A 7,094-nucleotide genomic window follows, 5' to 3' on the forward strand; every position below is an offset into this window, starting at 1 on the left:
CCTAAAGCAGACATTGCCATTGGCTGCACGGAGTCACATTAAGACATATCACATGCAGCCTTATTTAAATGTTGGAACACTGGAACATGAGATGTAATCTACACCTCCATTAGGAACACTGGAACATGAGATGTAATCTACACCTCCATTAGGAACACTGGAAATGAGAAACGACAACCACGAAAAAAAAAAAAGAAGAAACCAAAGCACCAAAGCGAGGGAAGGCAGACACTGTCCAAGGTCTCAGAACCGGCACCACCAGCGGTGTGCCGAATGCCGAGGGAAAAGCAGCCCAAGAGACAGACAACAAGAGCAGAAAACGAGCACAAAAACCCAAGAAGACGGGGCAACCTGAGCATCCACCGAAAGCACGACCGACTGAAAAGCGGGAGGTGAAAAAGGAGGGCCCCGCAGCTGTTGAAAGGGAGCGAAAAAGCACACGCAGGGAGAGCGGCGCAGGAAAGGCCAGAGAAGCGTGGGCAACAAGCGGAGGACAGCAGCACCAAACTGCACTACGAGGCGACCGGGCGCGGCAAACTAGAACCCTACCACCACACTCCGGGAGAGCAGAACGAGCAACGCACGAAAGCGCGAAGAAGTGAGTGGAGTGTAACAGTATTGTGGAGGAGAAGACAGGAGGATGAGATAAAGCAGGAGCGGTGTGTGTCGCCCGACAATGCACGCAAAAGAAGAACATCAGCCGAAACAGCACGACGTGCGGCCAGAGCAACGAGCCCAGAATAAGACCAGGACGATGACCGCGCATAGTGCGTAATCCAACAGCCCGGCAACTAAACTACACCGGCGACAAAGGCAGACGTGTTGGGTGCCGTGCAACCAAGCCCCAGCCGGAAGGCAAACGACCAAAACCGTCAGTGCTCGTGCGGTGTGTGTGTGACCCAAAGGAAGAGTGTGTGGCTGTGGTGGTGTGGTGAGGCGGCGACAGCCCGCACGCGAGCCGGCGTCGCGGCAAAAAGCAAACAACGCCAGCAACACCACCACAACCGGCCGCCACAAGGCAGGAGAGCGAACGGGAGAACAGAGAGGACGCGTACCGGGGAGAAGAAAAAAAAACAGAGGGGAGAGGGAGTACGTAAAGGGCGGAGGGAGACAAACGACTAAACTGGAAACAAAAAAAGACATGAGAGTGTAGTTAATCAGACCGGCTACTAGGACATCCACCAGGACACATTGGAACACTAGAAAAACATGACAGGACACTGATAGTCATGGAAGCGCAATGAATACTGAGATTTCTAAGAAAAACAAAGAGAGACAGAGCGAATTCGATTATACCATCACCAAATTCAGGGGAACAAAACATTGGAACAAGAGACTGCTATCCACGAGTTTAAAGACATACTACGTCCTTAGGAACCACTGAAACATGAGATGTAATCTACACCTCCATTAGGAACACTGGAACATGAGATGTAATCTACACCTCCATTAGGAACACTGGAACGTGACATGTAATCTATACCTSCATTAGGAACACTGGAACATGAGATGTAATCTACACCTCCGTTAGGATGATAGAAATCCTCATTATTTCCTTTAATAATTTTCTATTATGTAATTATTTCTATACAGCCTACACTTTCTCCTTCTGAACTTCTAATGCAAGTGGGGCGAGGGTGGCATCGTGACAATGATCAAGAGCAGCTGCTCACCGATTTGACAGCGCCAGCGCAGTTACACCTCCATGCCGCCAAAACATCAGCTATGTGGGTGTCGGCTATCGCCGGGTAACGCTTGATCTTATTGAATCTAGGCTTTAATCTGTGTCCAGACCACCGGCCCCTTATGTTGAAATTATACAGTAGGCTAGACACATCTTGGTCAACTTGTCATAGTTCAAAACAGTCATTTAAAGAGGTTCTCTACCACATTTACCAAGGTACAATTCAGTCAGTGGAAAATAACCCAGAGAGTATAGGTAGACTGCGTTGGTATGCCATACACACAATTCAATTAATTCAAAAAGGTTACCAAGGTTGGGAAATTGTCAGATCTCATGCATCTCAAACAAAGCTTTCTCAGATGCAAATCACTGAGCAGCTCCAGTATGACTAGCTCTGAATATGCGATCAGATCCACTGCCTCTCTTCATTGGGCTTCTACTACACGCACACACATGCACACACACACACACACGCAAACACATGCACACACGCACACAATTTTCATAGAGGTCACAGTTAGCACCTTCTCGTCATGCATTCCGTTTAAATTGAAATGCTTCTCTTTCATACAGTAAACAGCAGCGCAGAAACACCTCTCCCTCCATTAGATCTCCAAGCCCCTGAGGAATAGTCTGCCCTGATAGAACCAACAGTCATATTCTGTATTACACCATTGATTTACTTTGCAGGGTTCACCTCTTGTATGCCTGTAGTCTATTCCTCTGTGACACATACACACACTCACTCACACACACAAGCATTTAAAGTCAAATCAAATTTTATTTGTCACATACACGTGTTTAGCAGATGTTATTACGGGTGTAGCGAAATGCTAGGCACACTCAGGCACACTCACACACACATACACACACAGCTGTGTATCTAATGAAGCTGACCAGGTATAAGGTACCATGCTAGGACCAATAATAACACAGCTTTCCCCTCTCGCTGAAGTGCCCTGCCTCTGGTCCCCCGATTAGCATGGTGAATTCTCTCTGCAAGAATTGGAACGTGTCCCAAATGGCACCCTATTCCCTATTTAGTGTGAACCAAAATCAGATTTTTTAATTGAGGAAGGAGGATGGAATGAAGTGCATCTTTAAATTACAGCACTTCTATGAATTAACCATTAGAGCAGAGCACTGTGCCGTCTGTCAGGTTGGAGCTGGGCAATTCATCACCTCCACGAGGAGATCTGAACAGGCAATAGAGACCATGCTGAATAGCCCTATCATGTCTCTTGCTCTATCATGGGGTGGGAAATATGAAGATATGAAGAGATAAAAAAAACACAGTTTTACCTTCACTCTTCATATTCAAATGTTCAACAAATCAATCAAATGTTCAGCACTACACTTTTGGCCTTCTGGGAGACATACTGTATGAACATATGAGAGCAAGAGCAAGGAAGGATGGACGGATAGACAGAGACAGAGTGCTTGAACATAGTATGATTACTAGCCAGGTCCTCTAATGCCCCCATACACACTCAGCTAAATCAATTGGCTGGAACGGTGTTATTCATTAGTTCCATGACCTTTCAGCCTCTGTCTCCTCAACCAGAGACCAAGGAGGAACTCTCCTGCTGCTGGCGCTGTTTGAGTTTGTGTGTGTATACGATGTTGTATGTTGTTTGCGTGTCTGTGTGTGTGTGTGTGTGTGTAGTTGTGTGTGTGCGTGTTCAGTCGCGAGTGAGCCGTGCTGCGTTTGCGTGCGGTGCTTGCGACGTGCCGGTCGTGCGTCGCGGTGCGCTGCGTGTCGGTACCCATTTACCGCGTGCGCGTAGCGTGATTTTGAGTGTGTGGCAGGGACGTGGAGCAATGTTCCATACCTATTACTTTTAATGAGGTGGATCCCAGTCAAGTAAGTCTTCAGAAAGGATAAAAACAAGGACAATTAGTAACAAGTAGGGACATTTTGCCGTTCCCACAAGGAATATGCTATTTTATGCTTAGGGGTTAGGTTTAGGTTTAAGTTACAATTAGATTAAGGTTAGGGTTCATGGGTTAGTTTTATGTGTGTTGTGTGTGTGTGTGTGTGGTGTGTGTGTGTGTGTGTGTGTGTGTGTGGTGTGTGTGTGTGTGTGTGCTGGTGTGTGTGTGTGTGTGTGTGTGTGTGTGTGTGTGTGTGTGTGTGTGTGTGTGTGTATATATATAGCCTGATATATATAGCCTATATATAGCCTGATCCCCACATGATCATGAGCCAGAGGTTTATTTGGGTATTTACACTCAAGTGCTCTGCATGCTTCACTGAAGCCTACCAGTCGACAGAACACTTCACATGCAAATGTCTTGTTAGTCACTATATTTGCATCAGGAAATTATCCTTCCTTTAGATCAGGGGTGTCAAACTCATTCCACAGGGCCGAGTGTCTGCGGGTTTTCGTTTTTTCCTTTCAGTTCAGACCCAGGCAACAAGGTGAAGGCAGTTCCTTACTTATAAGTGACCTTAATTCATCAATCAAGTACAAGGGTGGAGCGAAAACCCGCAGACACTCGGCCCTCCATGGTTTGAGTTTCATACATTTGCTTTAGATTAATAAAGTAAAGATAGAGACATACTAGATAATTTGCTGAGCATACCTTGATCGACAGTAGTACACTATGATCGATACTAGTATGTTATCCATTGTCTGCTGGTCTCTTTATTACTCCCAGTCACAGAACATTGATTTTTCCTTTTCTCCACTGTGTATCATCATGGTAAATATTGACACAGAAGTGGATTATTAAATACACTGTAATGAAGCCATCAGATTCAGACTTTAAACACACAGTATGTTGTCTGAATAAGATCAAATGCGACATATGATGTCACCACTAAGTAATGTAGAATAAACCTGACAGCTATGAAATTTCAAATGACTGAGGACGTTTAGTCTTGATTTATGGCACAGAGATAATGTCATCGTTTCACTTTGACCAGTAGATGGCAGTGTTGTATCTTAAATGCCTCATGCTTACAGCTCAATGACTAGAATTATGGAAGGACAGGCTTAGTAAATTGTAGTGTATTACTGTGTATTACATTTTGTAAATCTAATTGCAAAAATATACTTAAGAATCAAAAGTAAAAGTCATTTGAAATGGCTTATAATAAGAAAATCAGATGGCACAATTCTTGTTTTTTAGATTTACGGTTAGCCAGGGGCACACTACAACACGCAGACATCATTTAGAAACAAAGCATGTGTGTTCAGTCAGTCCACCAGATCAGAGGCAGTAGGGATGACCAGGGATGTTCTCTGTTCAGTCAGTCCACCAGATCAGACGGCATTAGGGAGCCAGATGTTGCTCTGTTCCACAGTCAGTCCACCAGATCAGACAGTAGGGATGACCAGGGATGTTCTCTGTTCAGTCAGTCCACCAGATCAGAGGCAGTAGGATGACCAGGGATGTTCTCTGTTCAGTCAGTCCACCAGATCAGAGCAGTAGGGATGACCAGGATTTCTCTTCAGTCAGTCCACCAGATCAGAGCAGTAGGATGACCAGATGTTCTCTGTTTAGTCAGTCCACCAGATCAGAGGCAGTAGGGATGACCAGGGATGTTCTCTGTTCAGTCAGTCCACCAGATCAGAGGCAGTAGGGATGACCAGGATGTTCTCTGTTCAGTCAGTCCACTCAGTTAGATGCAGAGGCATTGACCAGGGATGTTCTCTGTTTAGTCAGTCCACCAGATCAGAGGCAGTAGGGATGACCAGGGATGTTCTCTGTTTAGTCAGTCCACCAGATCAGAGGCACTTTCCTGTCCTGCTAAGCATTGAAAATTTAACGAGTACTTTTGGGTGTCATGGAAAATGTATGGAGTAAAAAGTACATTATCTTCTTTAGGAATATAGTGAAGTAAAAGTAGTCAAAAATATAAATAGTAAAGTAAAGTACAGATACCTAAGAGTACTTTTTTACTTTCTACTTAAGTAGTACATTAAAGTATTTTTATTTAAGTACTTTACACCACTGTCTAATCGGGAGTAGGGCCTATTGCCTACAATAGAACATCACACATTCAAGTGTTTGAACTTCTAACGCGGCTGCATGGGATTTGTCATATATAAAGTTGCTTGGTTTCGTTGCACCCAATGGCAGTGTAGGGCGATAAGGTAGCACAAGGAGCCGCTTGTGGATTTCACAGCTCTTAACGCAGTTCCACTGCCATAACAACCTCTATGCAGGTGTCGACCAAAGCTAATGCATGGACGTTGTTATATGTTTGGATCCTGTTGTGTCATTCACTCAGAATCAGTCAGTTGCCATACCCACTCATTACCTTGGGACCCTAGAGGAAGGCTGTATGTGTGCGTGTAATGTTTCACATTTGTCATTAACAAACATGTTTCTATATTTCAACCAATTCTTTGAATTACTTTTGAAAATATGTAGCTCTTAGAGTATGTAAATAGAATGATATTAGGTAGTCCACAAGAAACAGATAACTGATCATTTAGAACACTTCTTTCTATATGTTATGATTATGCTACCATAATTGTTCCATTAACTCAAGTGATCTTAAATTCACCAATGTGAAAAGTAACACTTTTGGAGACCATAGTGGTTGTTAAGAAATTTTATTTCTGGCCGAGTGGCCGAGACCGCTCTTCCCCACAGATAAAAAAAACCCATTTGCATTGTTTTTCAACTTATCATAAAAAATTATAATTAATAAACACTTATAATGAAGAACCCTAAATTTTTCCCTTTTTCTTATTTTCCCAATTTTTTTCCAAAATGTGTTCTAAATGTTCTTCTCCCCCTTTCTTCAACTTCTTTCTCCCTTATTCCCCGCTTAACATACTAGGGGCCTGCTAAAAAAATGTCTTACTTATGGCCCTATATAGGGACTACTGTACTTGCACTACTTATGGATCCTGGTCAAAAGTTTGCAAGCAGACTGACGGAAAAGGACAAGAGGAGGGTAGGGTATAGTAGCTCATTGATGGGGCTCCCGAGTGGCTCAGCAGTCTCAGGCACTACATCTCAGTGTTATAGGCATCACTACAGACCCTGGTTCGATTCCAGTCTATATCACAACCGGCTGTGATTGGGAGTCCTATAGGGCGGTGCACAACTAGCCCAGCGTCGTCCGGGTTAGGATTTGGCGGGGTAGGCTGTCATTGTAAATAAGAATTTGTTCTTAACTGGCTTGCCTAGCTAAATAAATGTTAAATAAAAAAATGATATACACTACATGACCTAAAGTATGTTGACACCTGCTCATTAAACATCTCATTCCAAAATCATTGGCATTAATATGGAGTTGGTCCATATTAAAACTTAAAACTTTTAAACTTAATCTAGCATTGGCCTCATACCATCATATCGTTGCCTTGGTTCCAAGATACTGTATCTGCGTATTCAAACAACTCTGTGTAAGGGAAGACTGACGCCACAAACGTGTTGTCACTGAAAA

The sequence above is a fragment of the Salvelinus sp. IW2-2015 genome, linkage group LG36 (genome assembly GCF_002910315.2).
Source record: "Salvelinus sp. IW2-2015 linkage group LG36, ASM291031v2, whole genome shotgun sequence".
In the NCBI taxonomy this organism is placed as follows: Eukaryota; Metazoa; Chordata; class Actinopteri; order Salmoniformes; family Salmonidae; genus Salvelinus; species Salvelinus sp. IW2-2015.